The sequence below is a fragment of the Phodopus roborovskii genome, unplaced genomic scaffold (genome assembly GCF_943737965.1).
Source record: "Phodopus roborovskii unplaced genomic scaffold, PHOROB, whole genome shotgun sequence".
NCBI lineage: Eukaryota > Metazoa > Chordata > Mammalia > Rodentia > Cricetidae > Phodopus > Phodopus roborovskii.
The window spans coordinates 4,021,132-4,043,043 of record NW_026126409.1 but is presented as its reverse complement, the minus strand read 5'-3'; the positions used below and the strand labels follow the sequence as shown (position 1 = coordinate 4,043,043).

General features: G+C 42.5%; 1 pseudogene; it reads right to left on the bottom strand.

Annotated features, from left to right (window-relative positions):
• Positions 1-2,932: 2,932 nt before the first annotated feature.
• Positions 2,933-20,254, bottom strand: LOC127220193 (60S ribosomal protein L7a-like; annotated as a pseudogene).
• Positions 20,255-21,912: the final 1,658 nt, after the last annotated feature.

Below are 21,912 nucleotides of genomic sequence, written 5' to 3'. Positions count from 1 at the left end.
GAGGATGACTATCTTCCTAACCCTCATATATCTGGCAAACCTGACAGAAATAATGTGGTTCATGGGTATAATAGACTCCCAGCTTTGTCCCATACAAAAATAATAAAGTAATGACATATGTGAAACATTCAGAGATGATTTCATATCCAGCCAGCAGAGCTAGTGTGGTCACCGAGATCTTTTGTCACTATGACACAGTGGCAGCTAGATTAGTGATCTCTACACGATAGTCTGGGGAGGAACAAATTAGATTAAAAACCATTCTATTGGGGCTGGGGAGGTGGCTCACGTGTTAAAGTGCTTGTTGGGCAAGTGTGGGGATCTGAGTTCGGGTCTCCAGCACCTATGTAAAACATTGGGCATAGCAGCAGTTGGGGGAGTGGAGACAGAAAGTTCCCTGAGGCGTCCTTGTCAGTTTGCTCAAATTAGAGAATTTCAGACGCTGCCTCAAAAAGAAAGGAAGAAAGAAAGGAAGGAAGAAAGAAAAAAGAAGTAATAAGCAAAAACGAAACAAGTCTGTCAGTGATTGGAGGAGGTCATCCTCTGGCTTCCACACATGAGCATATATATTGCTGTGTACATACACATGAAACACACACAGGATTTACCAGATTGTTGACTAGAAGACAGGCACTACAGTCAGACATACTCAGGTCTCCCCTCATCCTTGTAATTTTACCATGAGCTTATATTATTAAAAGCAGTCTCAGGAATTTTCATCATAAACCCCCGGGACTCCTAGGCAATAATTATCATTAACTGGATAAATTACACATGATGTAAAACCTCTAACAAACTGTTGAAACTCTCCAGTGGCTTTGAGATATGTGGGGTTTTTCCTCCTTGTTGAACTATGAAGTCTGGAAGTCTGAGAGTTCAGCATCAAGCAGATAACATTGTGTGAACCTTAGCTTAGAAGTTTAGCTCATAACCAAATCTGAAAGTAGTTAGGTGTGACATAAGCCATATGACCCTATGGCTTAAGCAGCTCTGATTTTCTTGTCCTGGCTTCTGTCACATGTTCATTTAAAAAGTGAGGCAGGGGAGGAGATGGCTCTGAGGCTAACAGTGGTTGCTAGACTTCCAGAGGGCCATGGTTTGATTCCCAGCATCCATGTCAGCAGGCTCACAACAGCTGTAACTCCAGCTCCAAGGGACCTGATGCCTTCTTCTGGCCTCAGGGGGCATCAACACCATGGCAGACATACATACATACATACACACATACATACATACATACATACATACATACATACATGCACACACTTAACTAAAACATTTAAGAAATTAGATGTGATGTCATTCTAACTAAAAATCTGTAAAAATAAAAATTTAAAATTTAAAGTGAAGCATTTAGACTTTAGGTTGATATCACAGAACTCTATAATTACCCCTTTCCTTTTTTGAGATAAAGTCTCATGAATAGGGTTTCACTAGGTGTGGCCTTGGCTGGCTGGGAATTCAATTATGTAGCCTATGCTGGTGGATAACTCACAGAGACCTGCCTGCTTCTGCCTCCCAAGAGATGTGCTTAAAGGCATGGACCACCATATCTTGATACCCTAACTTCTGGTTCCACTTTGATTGTCTTTGAGGGGCTAGAGATATGGCTCAATGGTTAAGAGTACACGGTTCTTCCAGAGAACCCGAGTTCAATATTCCCAACATCCACATGAGGTGACTCCCAACCACCAGCTCCAGGGGGATTTGATACTTCTGGCTTCTGAGGTCTCTACACTCATATAGATAGACCCCCACCACACACACACACACTCAAACACACACATATGCATAATTTAAACGAAATCTTTTTGTTTTTGCCCTTAAATCTTGAAAAATATATTAGGTGGCAACATTTTACTGCCGTGTGTGTGTGTGTGTGTGTGTGTGTGTGTGTGTGTGTGTGTGTGTGTGTGTATGTGATTTACAATTTTATTTTTTGCTTTTAAGCATGTGCATGTGTTGTGTATGTTGTTGAAACAGGAAGATCTCTGTGAGTTCCAGGGTAGTCAGGGTTACACAGTGAAACCTGTCTAAAAAAACAATGGAAGGGAGGGATGGAGGAAAAAAGGAAAGAAAGAAAAAAAGGAAGGGTGAAAGAGAAAGAAGGAAAGAAGGAAGGGGGGAAGAGGAGGAAGGAAGGAAGGAGGGAGGGAGAGGAGGAGGGAAGGAAGGAGGGAGAGGAGGAGGGAAGGCGGGAAGAAAGAAAGACTGCTGCTAGGTTAAGCTATTACTTTTCTTATATGTAACTTTAAACATCCAGTTACTTCATAAAACAAAGTTGAGTATAACATCTTCAATGGGGGGTCATTCAGATCCACAATTGCAGGCTTGTGTTCTGACTCTTCTGCCTATGTTCACTGAAAGCCAAACAACACCTGGGAATTGAGTTCTTTGTAAAAGGCCCTAAGGCAACACATAGGGATCTGATTACTTAATTTGCAGAGCTGTATTGATCTTTAACGGCTTCTCGATTTGGTCAGTCTGCTGGGTCTCTGCCTGCAAGCTGAGGGGTGGCTCCTCTCACTGACCATCTGCCGTTTTTTTTTTTTTTTTTTTTTTTTTTTTTTTAGGAAGAAGCTGTTCAGTAGAGAGGAGACAAAGAGAGAGACAGACTAACGTCTCCTGTCTGCAGTGATATATTCATTTGAAAAGGCCAAGTGACTAAAGCAGAAGAGGACCACGGGCTGAGGATAAGAGAGAAAGAAGACAGAGGAAGACAAAGGGAATGATGAAAAGGAAGCTTGGGGTGAAGGAATTTCAAGGGGTTCTTTGTTTGCTTTGGGGGAGGTCTACTTTGCAAATGTAATTCCCACACAACAGGATGGTGCCCAGTCAACAAGAAAACAGAGACCAAGCAAAGACCTCCAAGGAAGCTTGGAGCCAAAGTGATGATCTCCTGGAAACAATTCCGACATACAATACTCAGTTCTCACACCTCATTGCCACAAGCCACTGTTTCCTCTGGTGAGGTGGAGAGGTGTATTACCTTCTTCCCTGAAAAGAAAACAGAGGGATGAACCAGACTCTTCAGAGATTTCTCTTTGATTCAAGAGATATCTCCCTCTTTCCTGCCTCCCTCCCTCCCTTCCTTTCCTTCCTCCCTCTCTCCCTCCATCCCTCCCTTTCTTTCTTCCTATTTTAGTTTTGGTGTTTGGAGACATAGTTTCTTGGAGTAGTCCTAGCTGTCCAGGGACTCTCTGTAGACTAGGCTCGCCTTGAATTTAAGAGATCTGCCAGCTTCTGCCTCAAAGTGCTGTGGTTAAAGGCCTCCAGCACCATGCCTGGCTAAGAGATTCCTAAGCAATCAGTGATCTCTTTCTATGATTGGTTTTCAATATAATCTATATATCTCTCTATATAGATATATAGACATATATCAGAATTTTTTTTTTAGCAAAAATGGGGAAAAGATTATTTCAAGATAGAGTATCTAAGGAGGTAGTAACTATTGGATGCTGACCCTGCTCCCTGACGATGGGTGGGAAGCTCATGGCCATGTCATTGCTACTTCAAGCATTACCTAAGCATGCTTAAGTTTTAAAGGAAGTGCACCAAGCATACCCACTCTCTCTCTCCCTCTCCTCTCTTACTTCCCTCCCTCTTTCTCTTGATCTGTTCCCCTCTCTCTTCTCTTGCCTTACTCTCTCTTCCCCTCCCCTCCCTTTCTCTCCTCCCTACCAATAAACTCCACGTGGGTGCTGAGTCTTGTGTTTATGTTTCATAGGCAATAGTTGCAGCAAAAGAACAACAGTAACTGTTTCTTCGTTCCCCATGGAGCCTGTAACTTTTCTTTTGGTCTTTTTATTTTTGGAGCTTATATTTTTTTGGTGAACTTTAAGTCTTAGCTACTTATAGAAACTTCTTAGTATATATAACTCTAGTCAGAGAAGAAGCTCTAGGTGAGACAAGAACCAGGGGTCTGTTTGTTTTTAATAAAACAGGTAAGAAAGCTGGGCACTCGGCAATCCCCCTCTTAGGCATATACTCAAATGATCCGTATCCATGCAACAAAGACATCTGCTCAACTATGTTCATAGCAGCACTATTTGTAATAGCAAGAACCTGGAGGCAACCTAGATGCCCTGCAACTGAAGAATGGATAATGAAGATGTGGCACATCTACACAATGGAATACTACTCTGCAGAAAAAAACAATGGAATTTTGAAATTCGCAGGCAAGTGGATGGCACTTGAAGAAACCATTCTGAATGAGGTAACCCAGTCACAAAAAGAGGAACACAGTATGTACTCACTCATATATGGATTTCAGACCTAGGGCAAAGGATCACCAGCCCATATTTCACACCACCAGAGGAACGAGGATACAAGGTATATTCTAAGAGATCCATATAAGGTTCCTCACAGTAGCAGGAAGGGACAAGTCCCTCAGAGCACAGGGGAAGTGGGGGGGGCAGTGAATGGAGAGAGAAGTAGGAGAAAGAGAGGGGGAGGAGAGAAAAGCATGTGCCACTAGGAAGATTGAGTCAGGATAGGAATAGAAGACAGGAGAGAGAGAGAGAGAGAGAGAGAGAGAGAGAGAGAGAGAGAGAGAGAGAGAGAGAGAGATATAAAAGAGGGAGCCAATATTGGATTGAAGAGAAAACTGAACCCAAAGAAAGGTCTAGAGACCTACAAGACTGCTGCCAACTAACAATTTGAGCATCTGTGGAAAGGCTACCATAAATGCCCTTCCCAGATAGTGAGATCAACAACTAATTTATCCATGGAGCCCTCATCTAATACCTGTTGGAAACAGAAGCAAACACTCACACCTAAACACTGAGTCGAACTAGAACGCAGATGCAGATGGAGAGGGCAAAACAAGGTTCCAGAAACACATAGAGACAGCTGACCTGAACAAGGAGGAGGTAACTGGCCCCCAGACTGATGGCTGGGAATCCAGCATGGGACTCACTCAGGCCCCCATGAATATGGGTCTCAGCCAGAAGGACTGAGCAGTCTAAGGGACCTCAGACAGTGGAACCAGGATGTATCCCTGGTGCACAAAAGGACCTTGTGAACACATCCCTCATGGAGGGATAACTGCCTTAACCCAGAGACAGGAGAGAAGCCCTAGTCCCTACTTCAAATGACCTGTCAGACCTACATGACCCCAACTGGAAGGCATTCCCCTACATATGGAATTGGAGTGGGGGGGATGGGAGGGGATGGTGATCAGGGTGCATGTGAGAGGGCAGAGAGGGTAAAAGTGAGGGGAGGAGGGAGGAAGGGAGTGAGGCAGAGAGGGAGGGTGGGAAGGAGGGTGGGAAAGAGGGAGAGGAAACTAGCATCGACATGTAAAATAATAAATTAAATTAAAAAAAGAAAGAAAGAAAGCTGGGCACTGTAGTATCCATTAGTTCCAGACATTCTGGAGGCTTGTGCAGAAGAATGAGTTGCAATCAGGAGTTATCCAGAGTCTTCTGGCACCATAGTGAGTTCTCTCTGTGTGTTCTGTGTCTGTCTGTCTGTCTGCCTGCCTGCCTGCCTACCTGCCTGCCGGTCTGCCCCCCCCCATCTCTCTCTCTTAGACACACACACACACACACACACTCATTCATGCATGAGCACCTCTCTTTGGTCTTTGGTCTCATGTAACCCTGATTGGCCCTGACTTCTTGAAGTCCTGATCGTCCTGGATCTCCCCTTCAATTGCTGGAATTATAGGGATATCTCCTCTCTCTCTCTCTCTCTCTCTCTCTCTCGTTTTTTGTTGTTGTTTGTTTTGTTTTTATTTTTATCTTGCTTTTTAAAGACAGGGTCTTTCTATGCTGTCCTGGCTGTCATGGAACTTGCTATGTGGACCAGGCTGGCCTAGAACTCAAAGAAATCTATATGCCTCTGCCTCTACTCCTGGCCTACTGAAGATACTGTCTCTTAAAAGAAAATTGTGGGCAGGGGAGATGTATACTTTCTGAGATACACTTTGAACCCAAAGCATGCTAAACATTCTCCCAAACAAGCAACAGCCCCTCTGAGGTGGTGCGTAGTTATGTGGAGTTGAGCAAGGACTTGATTTTGCAGTGGCCTGAAGCCTGCAATATCAGGACGTTATCCAACAGATTGTCTTTGTCCTACAACTGTTTAGTTAGTGTGCATTTTTATAGAGAATGAAAGGGCACAATGGACTCCATGGATTATAAGAACAAGATAAACAAAGCAGTTGAGTAAATGCATCCGCATTTACAGGAATAGGAGTTTCATTACAGATATCTGAGATTCAGACACTAAAAAATCCTCTCTGGGGCTGGAGAGATGGCTCCGCACTTAAGAGCTTCTCTCAAAGAGGACCTGAATTTGATTATGAGCACCAATCTGGTGGATTGCAACCATCTGGGATCCAGTTCCCTGGAAACCAACATCTTTTTCTGACTTCCAAGGACACCAGGCACACACATAGTACACATACATCCATGTAAGCAAAATATGCACACATAAAAAAATAAATAAATAGACTACCTTATATGCCATTCTAGAGCCTTCATCCAGTAGCTGATGGAAACAGAAGCAGACACCCACAGCTAAACACTGAGCTGAACTCCTGGAATCCAGTTGCAGAGAGGGAGGAATGATGAGTGAAGTGGTCAAGACCAGGCTAGAGAAACCCACAGAAACTGCTGACCTGAACATGGGGGAGCTCATTAACTCCAGTCTGATATCTGGGAAACCAGCATAGGACTGACCCAGATCCACGGAATGCGGGTGTTAGGAGGACTGGGCAATCTATGGGGTCTCTGGTAGTGGATCAGTATTTACCCCTAGTATACTAATGGACTTTGGGAACCCATTCCACATAGAGGGATACTTTCTCAACCTAGATACATGGGAGAGGACCAAGGCTGTGGTCCAAATGATATGACAGAGTTTGAAGATCTTTATGGAAGGCTTCACTCTCCCAGGGGAGTAGAAAGGGGATGGAGCAGGGGTTGGGGGGACAGGGGAAGAGGGGAGGTCGAGGGAACTGGGATTGACATATAAAACAAGCTTGTTTCAAATTTAAATAAAAAATATTATCTTTAAAAACGGAAATAAATATTTTAAAAATTCTTTCCATGATCACAAACTTGTCCCTTTTTTCTTTCTGTAGTCCTGCTATATAGCTCAGGCTGACCTTGTGCCTGGCACAGGCCTTCCTGTGTCAGCCTCCTCTATGCTGTGATTACAAGTGCCACTGCCATTCCCTGTCATTCACTGTTATTTTGTTGTTATATTTATTGTTTGTTTTCTTTAAAATATTAAAGCTTAAAGAAAAAGCTTAAAGTTTAAACACAAAGAACTACTTTTTAAAAAATAGTTGAGTACTTATTTTTATGGTTGTGAGCCTCCGTGTGGGTACTGGAACCAAACAAGGTGCAAGAGCAATAAGTGCTCTTAACTAGAGCCATGGCTCCAGCGTCAGCCTCTCAGGAACTATTCTGTTCTGTTCTGTTCTGTTCTGTTCTGTTCTGTTCTGTTCTGTTCTGTTCTGTTCTGTTCTATTTATTTATTTTGGCTGGGGGTGGGAGGGTTATGGTGTTTTTTTTTGTTTGTTTGTTTGTTTTGTTTTGTTATGTTTTTTTGTTTTTTGTTTTTTGTTTTTGTTTTTCAAGACCGGGTTTCTCTGTATAGCTCTGGCCATCCTCTTGAACTCCTTGTGTAGTCCAGGCTGGCCATGAACTCACAGAGATTGACCTGCCTCTGCCTCCCAAGTGCTAGAATTAAAGGGGTGTGCCACCACCTCCCAGCAAGCTATTTTAATTCAATTATAAAACTGCCCATACTATCTTCCTTGATAGTTGTCTCAATCAATGGCAGAAATAAATATGTGGCGTACAATAGTAACTTGCCTGATCAGGGAGAATTTCTAGACACAATCAAAAATCATCAAAACAATTTTGGTTGTGTGCCTAGCCTTTAATGGCTGAGCTGTCTTTCCCTCCAGCCCAGCAATTTTCATTTACATCTGAGTGTCTGAACCATAGATTTTTGCTTGTTTGTTTTTGTCTATTTGAGACAGGATCTCATGTAGCCCAGGCTGGCCTGGACCTCATGATCTCTGGCTGGTGAGATGGTTCATTGGGTGTGGAGGTCCCTACCAAGTCTGACAACCTGCGTTCATTTCCCGGGTGCCACAAGGTGGGCAGAGAGAGGGTCTCCACATGTGCACTGTGGTACCTGCACAGCCTTACACATGCAACACACTCACCCAAGAGTAAATACACATGTGGAATTAAAATAACAATGACTCAGATCTTCCTGCCTGAAACTCTCAAACCTGGGGTCACATACATGAGCCTCCATGCCTAGCTCAAACCATACATCTTTCTGGGGCCCACTCCACATGTAAAATGTGTTACTGTTATCAACATTTTGGAATAGTCTTTTCTTTCTTCAAATATGTCTTCATTTTCTTGCTGCCCCTGTTTTCTAAGGACTGTCCTTCTGCCCTTGCTCTGATGGTTATGTTGCCCCTTGCTCTCTTGTTTTGCATGGAGGGTTACCTGGCATAGAGTGAGAGTCTAGCTACATTTTGTCCTATAACACACAGCCTTAAGACATTGTGCCAAATCTGGTCATGGCGGCTCATGCCTTTAGTCCCAGAACTGGAAGGGAAGAGGCAGGCTGATCTCTGAGCTCCAGGCCAGCCTGTGCTCCACTGTAAGACCTGTCTCAAGCAAGCAAGCAAGCAAGCAAGCAAGCAAGCAAGCAAGCAAGCAAGCAAGCAAGCAAGCAAGCAAGCAAGCAAGCAGTCAAGCAAACAATATATAAAGCACAGTTAATGTTTTCCAGCTCTGGCTTCAACTTCTTGTTAGTTTTCACTTGTGCATAGAGATAAAGTTGTGAAATAAACTTATGTCATTGAACAGGAGTCTACTAGACTTACTCAACTCTACATTGCATTGTTCAACTGAAAGCTGTTTCTGCTTTTCTTTATACATGATCTGAAACAAATGTAAATGCTGGGCCCCAACCGGCTTCATACATACTACAAAAGCACTTTCCACACTGACTAAGATGTTGTCTCATTTCTTCTTTTCTCTTTTACTTCTTGTTTGTTCTTTAGTTTGAGAGAGGATCTCACATAGCCTAGGCAGTCCTCAAGTTTGCTGTTTGTATAACTTAGGAACTCCTGATTCTCCTGCCTCTACTACCCAAGTATTGAGATTAGAGGCATGTACATCTCTACCTGGTTTAAGTATTTAAAAATAATTTTTACAAAAAATAAATTTTATAATAACATTTTATATATACATACCATTGTAGGAGAAAACATTTTGAGACAGACTTGGCTGTTGTCACACAGTGGCCAACAAAAATTTTAAGAACACATCACATAATTTTATACTTCTCTTAGAGACCGAAATCATTATTAAGACTATGATGCTTATTAGTATCAGATATTTTTGAGAAAGCCAAATGTCTTAGTTAGGGTGATGATTGCTGTGATAAAACACCCTGACTAAAAGTAGCTTGGGGAGTCTGTTCCTTGCAATAGTTCATCATCTTAAGCATGAATAGGGCAGGAACTCAGGCAGTGTGGGTGGCACCCTGGAGGCAGGAGCTGATGCAGAAGCTGTGGAGGGATGCTGCTTACTGGCTTTCTCCTCATGGCTTGCTAAGCCTGCTTCTCTTCTTCTTCTTCATCTTCTTCTTCTCCTTCTCCTTTTCCTTCCTCTTTTTTTTTTTTAGATTTTTCTTACTTTACATATCAATCCCAGTTCCCTCTCTCCCCCATGCCCCCTGGCCCCACTTTTCATCCCATTCCCCACCCACTCCACAAAGAGGGTGATACCTTCCAGGATCAAAATCTGTCAAATTCCATCAAAATCTGTCAAGTCATTTGGAGTAGGGTCTAGGCCCTCCCTCCTCCTGTCTTTAGGCTAAGGGTTCCTTCCTTGGGGAATGTGCTCCCAAAGGTTTTTGTGCACCAGGGATACATCCCAGTTCTACTGTCAGAGATCCCTTAGACTGTCCAGGCCTTCTAACTGAGACCCATGTTCAGTGGGTCTGGGTAGGTTCAAGGCTGATTTCCCAGCTATCTGTCTGGGGAGTCCATGAGCTCTGCCTTGTTCAGGTCAGCTGTCTCTGTGGGTTTCTGTAGCTTGGTCTTTACCTCTTTTCTTATCACTCCTCCCTCTCTGTATCTGGATTCCAGGAGTTTGGCTCAGTGTTTAGCTGCAGTGTCTGCTTCTGTTTCCATCAGTTACTAGATGAGGGCTCTATGATGGCATATAAGTTAGTTATCAATCTCATTATCAGGGAAGGGCATTTAAGGTAGCGGCTCCACTGTTGCTCAGATTGTTAGTTGGGTCATCCTTGTAGGTCTCTAGACATTTCTCTACAGATAGTTTTCTCTTCAAACCTTAATGACTCCCTCTATTATGGTATCTCTCTCTCTCTTTTTTTCTCTCATCGATCGTTCCCCGACTCTCAATCTTCCTGGCCCCACATGTTCTCCTCTCCTCCCCTTCTCTTTCTCCTAACTCTCTCTCCACTCAGTGCCCCCCCCCACCCCCTTCAACTTGTTTCTTATAAAATCCAGGACCAGTCCCAGATCAATCACTAAGAATATGCCCTACAGGCCTGCCTAGGCCTGCCTACAACCTGATCTTATGGAGGTATTTTCTCAATTGACACTTTCTCTTCTCTGATGACTCAAGCTTGTATCAAGTTGACATAAAACTAGCCTGCACACTGAACCTAAATGGAGGTATTTTCTCAATTGACACTTTCTCTTCTCTGATGACTCAAGCTTGTATCAAGTTGACATAAAACTAGCCTGCACACTGAACCTAATTAAATGTATTATATTTCATGGGTTTGCATCACCCAAACAAATTTAGCCTTCTATTTATTTTACTTTTTTTACACTTCCCTCCTCCCCCCGTGAACAAGTGGACATTAATGATGAATCTGAAAGCACCTAGTCACCAATAACATAAATCAACTTAAAGAGAGCTATGAAAAAAAAAAAAAAAAAAAAAAAAAAGAGAGAGCTATGAAACCACCTGTGTTTTCCCGGATGCTACCCCACCCCCATCAAGTGGAACTATTCTTGCTGTGGAACACTTCCATGCTCCATGACTATTCTTTAAAAGGCAGCACATCCCTGCTTTGGAATGTGGATAATAATAGATTTTCCCCCAAGTGGCCAATGCCTGTATCTCTGTTCCTTTGTACATGGCATATTTGCAGTCTGGCCACTAAATCAAGAAGCACTGGTTCCCTGTGAGAAGGCTGTTATTTATTTTCCAGTGAAATCAAGTCAGAATGGAACACTGGAATCTCCACCTCCTCCAACTATAGGCAGCAGCTGGTCCCAGGCGATGCCACAATCAGCCAGATGCTGGGTCACGCATGTAGTATAGAAAGAAGTCTCTCTTGAGTCATTTACAATGACATTTTGTGTATGCAGCAGGAAACACCATCCTCAAGTTTCACATGGGAATGGAATTTGCCTTTTTGAAAAGAATTTCCCATTTCTCTTTCCCTCCTCCTCTTTTCATTGATTTTTATTTCTTGGCTACCCATTTTATCTCAGCAGAGACAGTATAATATAGTGAATATGAGCCCTAAAGTCAGTAATCAGAAAGATCTGGGGGCACATTTAACTCCACCTCATTAATTAAGTTTCACCTGTGTAAGTGGGTGGGAGGGGGGAGATGGTGGGAGGGGTGTGGGTGGAGGATAAATGAGAGTGCATGCAGAATACTAAGTGCTGGGATCTGTGAGCTGAATGCTTGCTTTATTTCTCGTTGTTACATCATTACATGTTGAATTCAGACTCAAGGCCTGGGGGAGCACTCGCCTCAAATGCTCAAGACCCTAAACTCAGTCCCCAGTTCTGGGAGAAAACAAGGCTGAGGGCTGGGAAGATAGATCAGCTGGTAAGAGATCAATCACTGTGTTCTCCCAGAGGACCTGAGTTCAGTTCCCAGCACCCTGACTCACAGCTGCTTGGGACTCGGGGTCTAGAGGATTTGATGTTCTTTTGTGGCCTCCACAGGCACCTGAACTCTCATGCACAACCCCACACAACCACCACACAGTCATGCACACACATAAGTAAAAATAATGAAAATGAATCTTTAAAAATATTAAAAGTTGATCCCTGCACTTGGGAGGCAGAGGCAGGTGGATCTCTGTGAGTCCAAGTCCAGCCTAGTCTGTAAGAGTGAGTCCAGGACATCTAGGGCAGTCACACAGAGAAAGCCTGTCTCAAAAAAACAATATATATATATATATGTTCATATAATATATATATATTCATATAATATATATATATATATATATATATATATATATATATATATTGAGACAATGGCTGATCTATTCAACATGAGCATGAGCAGGATTTTTTAAAAAATTAGCTGAAGTGTGTGTGTGTGTGTGTGTGTGTGTGTGCGTGCGTGCGTGCGAGCGTGCGTGCGTGCGTGCGTGTATGTGTGTAGAGGTCAGAAAAAAGCGTTGGGTCCCGTCCTTGGAGCTGGGGTTATGGGCAGCTACGAGCCAAAGTCAGGTCCTTGGGAAGAGCCCAAAGTAGGCTGTGCCATCTCTCCAGTACTTACTGTTTTGAGACAGGCTGTTACTACATAACCCAAGCTGCTCTTGAACTTGAGGCCTTCCTACCTCAGCTCCAGATATGTACTACCCCTTTGATGCCTGAATTTGAGTCTTTATTTGCTCGATTGGTACCTGAGATGGCATTTCATATAGCCCAGTCTTGCCCAGAACTTGTATGTGGTCAAGGAGAGTCTTGAACTCCTGGTTCTTCTATCTGTATATTCTGAGTGTCTAGATCATAGGTGTTTCCCAGCATGCCTGGTTTTGAACTTGAATTTCCCACATAAAGACACATGGCAGAATGTAAGAGAAAACATTTTCCTGTCTTCTCCCTGATTGGCTAGAGTGGGTAAAAGGCAGTTGGGGACTTCTGTTCCTTTTTGCTGATGCTCCCAAACCCCCTGCTTCCAGGGAGTTGCTGATGAGATAAATTCCAGAATACAGAGCCCCACACTTTTCATTATAATGGCTTTCAGGCCCATTACTGGTAATAATTTAAAACTGCCTGAATTCATGGCTTAAGGGACATGCTTCTGCTTTTCATTAAGTGTTACTGAACAGGTGCTGTGCTCTGCACAGTCTTTAATGATGGCAGCCTCTACTAAGCCGCATCTAAAAGTAAAACACTGAACTTTCTCCCCAGCTTCAACACCCACAATTAGGGAGATATTTCAAATTTTAGGATTTGTGTATGTCATCCCTTGGCTTGTATTGGAAAGACACAATTCTCCTCTCATAGTTGAATCAGGAGTGGGGATAAATGGTTGGGAAATTTACAAATTTGCCTTTATATGTGGTTGCACAACGTTCTGAAAGCCATGTCTTTTTTCTCTTTAAAGCATCCTAAACTGGATGGAAGGGAAGGCTGCTCTGCCAGGGAACGTTTGAAGTCCATGAATTTGTGCCTAGAAGATGGGAGGCAATTACAAGACAAATGAGTCGTGCATCCGGTGGGTTCATGGAGGGTTAAACTAAATATTTCAGGCTGTTATTTAGTTTGTTTACTTATGTTTATATGAGGTTAACAACTTCCACAACAGCTTTTGGGGCAGTTGTTCCCAGGTGTCTTCTGTTTAGCAGTTGAGTTCATTTGAATTATTTTATGAGGAATATTTTGAATAGAGAAGAGTCAAGGGAGGACTGGAAGACCTTGGCTTCTCACACCCTAGGGAGAATTCCTTGTCTCTTCCCCACACGGTGGCAGATGCAAAATAGAGGAAATAATGTCATCATGGAAATGCAAGATCTTGTGATTGTATGTGCACACGCACATGTTTATATGTGGGACTTCCACAGGCTAATACAAGCTTGTCAACAAGTTATACATATGGAAAGTGAATCAGCAAAACAGATCTCTTTGGATTTGGAAGACTTAACAACTTTGCATGTGTGTGGAGGTCCGAGGACAACATAGGATATGGGTCCTCATTTTCTACCCTGTTTAGAGATGGTCTCTTGTTTGCTTAGTTATTAATGGGTTTCTATTTTTCAACAAAATATAATATTATATATATGTGTGTGTATATATATATAATATATATGTAGGTTACAAAATATACTATGGAGTACTATAGACCCATTTTGTTGAAAACCAAAATACACATAAGGTATGTACAGGAGGTGGGCACTTATTTGAGAAAGTATACACAAAACTCTAGGAATATTTGATTTGGCGATCGTAAGAATACAGATTTATGATATTTTGTCTCTGCTTTTATATATGCTTTCAACATTTCCTCATAAAACATAATTTAGTATGTAATAAAAAATAATCTAAGTGCAGTAAAACATAGTTGGTATTTAGCATGATGAATTCTTTCTTTAGGAAAGCATTTAAAATTATAGTTCTGGAAACCAGAGACTGTGTGGTCCACACTGTTGTGTGAGTGACTCATACTGAAGTTTCCTTTAAAAAATAAGTTATTTTTGCTTCTCTGTATGTACTGTTTATATGTATGTGTGTATGTGTTTGTGTGCGTGTGTTTACATGCCATCGAATGCATGTGAAAGTCAAAGGGTAACATCAGACGCATGGATAGCCCATAAACATAAGAGATTCTTTCTTCTCTCTCTGCCTCGCCTCTTGTTCATGTTTGCATAACCCTACACAGACTCGCAGGGAACATTCACTGTTGTATCTAGTTTTATGTAGGTTCTGGGGATCAAGTTTATTTCCGTGTGTGTGTGGGTGTGGATGTGTGTAGTGCCTTCCTCATTACACCATCTCCCCATCCCTTGAATTCATCTCTTAACTTGGCTCTGCTGTTTTCCCATTCATAAAGTAGGAACAGTCACTGAGAAAGTGAAATAACCAGGAGGCTGTGCAGAACTTTTCATCAGTCAATTCTGCACCTGCTCTTTTCTACATACTATATATTCATTTAATTATCTATCTGTCTGTCTGTCTGTCTGTCTGTCTGTCTACCTACCTACCTAACTACCTACCTATCTATCTGTCTATCTACTTTTTTATATATTTATTAATTTGTTTTTAGACAAGGTCTTGTGTATCCCAGACTGGCATTGATTCTCTGTGTAGCCAAGGATAACCTTGAACATCAGATGGTGTTGCCTCTCCCTCCTGGGGTTACAGGTGTGTGGCATCATCACTCAATCTCTGCAGTGCTGGGGGCCAAACCTATGGCTTCTACCATGTTAGACAAGCACTTCACTGACTGACCTGTGTTCCTAGCTCCTTCTTGTGTTGTCTTAGAGATAAAGTCTTACTCTGTAGCCCAGACTGACCTCACATTCTGAATAATCCTTCTGCTTCTGCTTTTCAAATACTGGGATTACAGGCATGAGGCCATATGTGGTTTATAATACATGTCTTAATAAAGTTGGTTATGGTCATACGTGATGTAATGTATAATCTACCTCATGTTTTCTGGGGCAAATACAGAGTTTGTATTCTGAACCTGATTTACCGTTGGCCAACAAATGATAGCAATGTTGTCCTCAGACCATTTTCTTTGATTGACGTGATCTTACAAAAGCCAGAGACCTCAGAATTTCTCTTACTTGAGGATGGAGAGATGGCTCAGTGGTTGAGTTTGTACTGTTCTTGTAGAGGACCAGAGTTCAGTTCCCAGCACCTACATTAGGTCACTTACAACTGCTTGTAATTTCATCTCTAGGGGACCCAATGCCACTGACCTCCAAAGGCAGAAGATACACACACACACACACACACACACACACACACACACACACGCACACATGCAGAGAGAAAGAGAGAAGATTAAAAATAAAATTGACCCCTGTTACTTCCAGCATTCTCTTTCCATATTTAATTCTCATACCTAGGCCAGAAAAGCCTGTTGGTTTTGCCTTCCTCCAACTTGATGTTTTGTTTTTGAGATATGATCTCACTGTATAGCCCGGCTGACCTGGAACTCACTATTTGACCAGTCTATCCTTGTACTCACAGAGCCTGCTGCTACCTCTCAAGTCAGGGAAGTACTTTAACAGCTGGCCATTGATGCTTGCTAATTTTAATTTTTAAAAATGATTTCTTTATTTGCATTGGTGCATCTGTGTAAGGGTATTGGATGCCCTGGACTGGAATTACAGAGAGTTATGAGCTGCCATGTGGGTGCTGAGAATTGAACTGAGGTCCTTTGGAAGAACAGCCAGTGTTCTTTACCACTGAACCATCTCTCCAGCCCCATAATGAATGTTTTTTTTTTTTTTTTTTTTTTTTTTTTTTTGAGTCAGGGTCTCACTTTGTAGCCCTGGCTGGCCTGGAACTTACTCTGCCTCTGAAAATCTGGAATTAAAAGTGTGTGTCACTCCACCTGGCTTTGTTTCTGTTTGTTTGACCTTCCTGCTGCCACCTGCAATTACAGGCATGTAACACCATGCATAGGCCAACAAGGTAGCTTTGTGGGTATGGGGGCTTGCCGCTAAACATGATGATCTGAGTTCCAGTCCTGGGTCCCATATGCTGAGAGGAGAGAACTGACCCCCCTCATGTTGTCCATGATCTTCACAAATAAATAGAACAATTATTTTTTTAAAAAAATGTTTAGGGATCAGAAGCATAGAAATAGCAGTAATTTCAGATTTCACTGTAATAGATAGGTTCCTACATTTCGTTTATTTATTTTATGTGTGTCAGTGCACACAAGCAGAGTACATTTGTGAAGGGCAGATCAATTGTCAGCAGCCATTTGGTAATCTATTATACATTCAGGGCCCATAAATTCTAAGATTATGGGCTAGACTGATGCTGTAACTGAATAGACTTGATGAAGTCTCACAGCTGAGAGGACACTCGGGTCCAGTCTAACTTATGGCCTAATCTTACAGGGGAGGGACAGGGAGTTGAGAAAGTTTTAGTGATTTGCCCCCATTATCATATCGTATATAGCTGCTCATAGCATAGCTATGAAACTCCCCTCCCGGGCTTTATCCAGGAACTTCATCTTGCTGCCGCCAAGCACTGCACTAATAGACAAACCTTGTCCCCCCACCCCACCCCCCATTCTGCTTTTTTTTTTTTTGAAGATAAGTTTGCATTTATGTACAGAAAACTTAGCAGTGAGTGTACATTTAACCCAGTTTAGTGGGAGTTGTTTGGCCTTTGCTTTTTCCAGTTTGGCAATTTGAGCCACAGATTTAGGATCCAGGACGTTGCCTCCCCAGTGGCGGCGTATCTCATCATATCTGTCCTTGTAATTGGTCCTAATAGCTTCCACCAGCTTAGCCAGAGGACCCTTGTCTTTCGTGTGAAGGCAACAGTGGCACATGTCTTCCTGTGGACCAGCCGCCCCAGCCTGGCCTTTCCCTTGATGATGAAGTAGGGGACCCTCATCTTCTCACACAGTGCAGTCAGGAAGACCACCAGCTCAATGGGGTCTACATCGTGGGTGATCACCACCAGCCGAGCCTTCTTGTTCTCCACCAAGATGGCGACTGTATTGACTCCTGCTCGAAGGACAGGAGGCTCTTAGTTGGGACATCCCCTTCGCCAGCAGCTTTCTTCTCAGCACCGACCAACAGTCTTTGCTTCTTCTCATGCTTTGTCTCTGACCTGTACTTGTGGGCAAGCTTAAGCAGCTGGGTAGCTGTTTGCCGGTCCAGGGCCTGGGTGAACTGGTTAATGGCAGGAGGAACATTGAGACGCTTATAGAGGATGGCCCTTTACCGCTGCAGCCGTGTGTAACCGGGCCATTTGACGAAGCAGGAGAAATCTCTTTTAGGCTGGATGTCCTGCCCAATGCCGAAGTTCTTAGGCCTTTTCTCAAACAAAGGATTCACCTCCTTTTTGACCTCCTGTTTCTTCACGATGGCAGGGGCCAGTGCCACCTTCTTCCCCTTGGCCTTCTTTCCCTTGCTCGGCTGGAAAAAAAACACAGTATCTCACTTTGTAACTAATGTTGAACTCACTATGTAGCTCAGATTGGTCTCAAGTCTGCAGTGACCTGCCTTGCTGGCATTATTATCCTGACATACCTTGGCCACTCTCGACAAGGATTTTATTGTTCTTATACTTGTCTTTTTACATTGATGGAATCTGTGAATTGCTGGAATTCTTTAATTTAATACAGCCTTTCCCAGGGGTCATTTGCTCTTTGTAGCTTGTCATCTGTGTAGCTTTTATGATTAGATCTTCATTCCAGGAGCAAGGCGGGTGGTTTACCTTCAAAGTCCCCCAGAAATGCGGATGTGTTATAAAAATCCACAGCCTGTTACATCACAGCTGGTCAAAGTGCTAACTGCAGGCCAAACCCTAGCCTGAGGCTTATTTTTGTGCAATCTTTGTGTGGAGAATGGCTTTGCTTTTATTTATTTTTTAATTTATTCTTGTATGCATGTGTGCCACCGTCTGTGTGTATGGAAATCAGAGAATAAATTCTTGAAAGTTGGTTCCAGGGCTTGAACTTGGATCTTCAGTCTTGGTGGCAAGTGTCTTTACTTACTGAACCATCTACAGCCTTGATTTTTTTTTTAAGTTATTTATTTTTATTTTATGGACATTGGTGTTTTGCCTGCAGGTATGTCTGTATGAGGCCATCAGATCTCCTGGAGCAGAAGTTATAGACAGATGTAAGCTGCTATATGGGTGCTGGGAATTGATCCTGGGTCCTCTGGAAGAACAGCCAGTGCTCTTAATCTCTGAGCTAGCTTTCCAGTCCTTGATTTTTCTTTTACTTGGACTGAGGGTATGGCTCTGTGGTAGGGTGTGTGCTTAGCATGCATAAGACCCCCAGTTCAACTCCCAGTACTTGAAAGAGAGAAATTAAAATAGGAATAGCATCTTGTAACCTATGAAAATTCTATAAAAGTACAATTTTAATAAAGTCTTTTAATAAAGTTTTGCCAGAACTGAGCCATACTTTTTTTTCTGTTTTTCATAGTACAACAGCAACAAAGCTTGAAATATTCTCTGTGTTGTCTTTTTAAGAAAAAAGTTTATTCATTCCTGTATTGCAGTAAAATAATGTTACACTTCCCCCAGGCAGGCTTTGAACTCATGATTCTCCAGCCTCGGCTTCCAGAGAGCTGGGATTATGAATATGCTCACCATCACACCTAGATCAAATGACTTCCAAAAATAAATAATGTGCTTTTCAACCTTTAATCCCAGCACTTGGGAAGCAGAGGCAAGCAGATCTCACAGTTCTAGGCCAGCCTGGTCTACCCAGGGAGTTTCAGGATAGCCAGATCTATGCAGAGAAACCCTGTGTTCAAAAAGCAAGGAAGCAAGCAAGCAAGCAAGCAAGCAAGCAAACAAACAAACAAAAAAAAACCACCCACTAGGGGGCAATTAAATTAGATTTTAATTTTTAAATTAAATTTTATTTTGGCTCATCTGTTGTTTAGAATACAAATCTACTTAACATGCCACTTTAATCCTGAAAAATCCTTTAGCCTCCTAACAACCTGCAAACAAAACCCAGTTTCTCTACAGAGGCATGCAAAGTTGTCATCATCTTGCCATTCTACCCCACTGGGATCCATCTGCAGGGATTGCTTTTTAACTCTTCCCAGCCAGTATTTTTCTCTCTTGTTTCATTGGTCATTTGTAAATGTGGAGAGTCCTCCAGGCTTGTCTTTGATTGCATATGTTGCTAAGGATGACTTTGGACTTGTGGTCCTCCTGCCTTCAACTACTCAGTGTGGAGATCACACTTAACACCCGTTTATGTGTTGAGGACTTCCTGCAGGAAGCACTCCACCAAGTGAACTCAACCTTGCCACCTAATGATGTCAGGAATCTCCTGTATCCTCATCATTGACCTTGCCTTGAGATGTATCATCTTCAACAGTTATTTCCATGTTCAGGGCATAGGACTCTAGTCGACTCTTGGAGGATAGACACTGTCACTGATTCCTGGCTTCAGCTTTGTGCTTCTCAGCTTCCTAGACCATACCCTCAACATCCTTTTTTCTCAAATAGCTGTGTCACTGGGGATGGTAATTTTGCTCACTGTAGTATTTATTTATTTATTTATTTATTTATTTATTTATTTATTCTTAGCCATGGTCTCTTTACTGGCTGTCTTGGAACTCATTATATAGGTAAGGCTTGCCTCAAACTCACAAAGATCTGCTGCTACTGGGATTAACGATGCGTGCTACCACACCTGGCTCCTGTAGTCTTATATGGCAGAGATGCTGAGAACATCAGGGACATGGGCATTGAAAGTGACTTGAAGCTGGATGCAGGGGCCCACACCTGCAACTCCAGTTTGTGGGACATTGCTGAAAATTTGACCAGCCTCGTCTACATAGTGAGTTGGATGGCAGCCAAAATATATACCAAGACCCTTTCTCAAACAGTAACAAAAACAGCCCAGATAGCTCAGTCAGTAGAGCATCTAACAATAACAACAACAACAATACAAGCAAATGAACAAAAGGAGCATGCTTTTGAGAATTACCACCAGATCCAGGGGATATACTTGTTCATTCAAACTTGACAAAAAAAAAAAAAAAATTGTGGTTGTTTGAATGAAAGTGGCTACCATAAACTCACAGGGTGTGACATTATTGGGAGGCATGGCTCTGTTGGAGGAAATGGTTCACTGGCGGTGGGTTTTGAGGTTTCAGAGGCTCAAACCAGGCCCACTGTGTCTCTTTTCCTGCTGTCTGCTGATCCAGATGTAGAACTCTTGGCTTCTTCTCCAGCACCATGCCTGCCTGTGAGCCACCACACTTCCCAACATGATGGCAACTAAGCCTATGAACTATAAGTCAGTCCCAACCAAATGCTTTCCTGTATAAGAGTTGTCATGGCCATGGCATCTCTTCACAATAAAATCCTAAGACACTAATGAAGTAGAATACGGTAGAAAAGACCGATTGTGAGATAATTGATTTATGTAGTGATTTATTTAAAGCACTATTTGTATTGCCTATTTTCCAAGCATGACTTTTACTTGCTACCTGGGACATGATGACCCTAAAGACAAAATTCTTTTTTTTTTTTTTTTTAAATAATGTCAGCCATAAGGAATACTGACTACCTTCTTCTTCCCAAATATTCTCCTTTCTATTTTTATGAACTAGTTAAGCTTCATAGTATAAATAGAAGGAGGGGTGGGAGAGGAAGAGGGGGAAGGGGAAAGAGGTTGAGGATTTATTAGATAAAAGAAGATCTTGATAGCCAAATATATAAAGTGAACATAAACAAAATGATATGATCATTAACATTTAGTCAAACTTTTGCATTTTGGCATCTCTATTGACCTCTCAAATGAAAACCTTAAAATTGCAGCAAACTATGTCAAGCATCTACTAAGGCTGTTGCCTAGCAACTAATAAAGAGCCCCTCTCCACCCTTTGCTGGGGCAGAGGGCTGCTGTTCATAGGCATGGTCACTCAGGCCTGCTTCTTATTTCTCCTTAGTCAAGGATGGAAGAACTCTGGTGGACTTTTAGACAGGGGAAGTGGGGGTAGGAGGCCACCTCTGGACTCAGCTGAATCTAAGTTGGGGATGTAGACTGTCGACATTATCAAGATGAGCAGGGATGCAATGATTCCTGTCTCACCCCCACTGAGAAGAGACACCTCTTCTTACAGGCTGTGTGGGCTCTTCCTCTCCTCTCAGATGCACCTCTGCCCCCACTACAGTGTGAGGAACAGGGAATTCAGAAATCCTACTTCTGAATCTTGAGGGTCAAGGAGAATGTTCCACTAGGACAATATAATGAACCTGTAATTTCATATGTTTCACTTTTTTTTTTTTTTTTTTAAATAGGGTCTAAAGGTTCATTAAACAGGACAGCATTCAGTGCTTCCAAAGGGCCATGAATCCAGTGGAATTCAGTGGATTCCTTCAGAGCCCAGATGGAAGATAAGAACAATGTGTAGTGAGCTCCAGGACAGCCTGGGCTATAAAGTGAGATAGTAACCAGT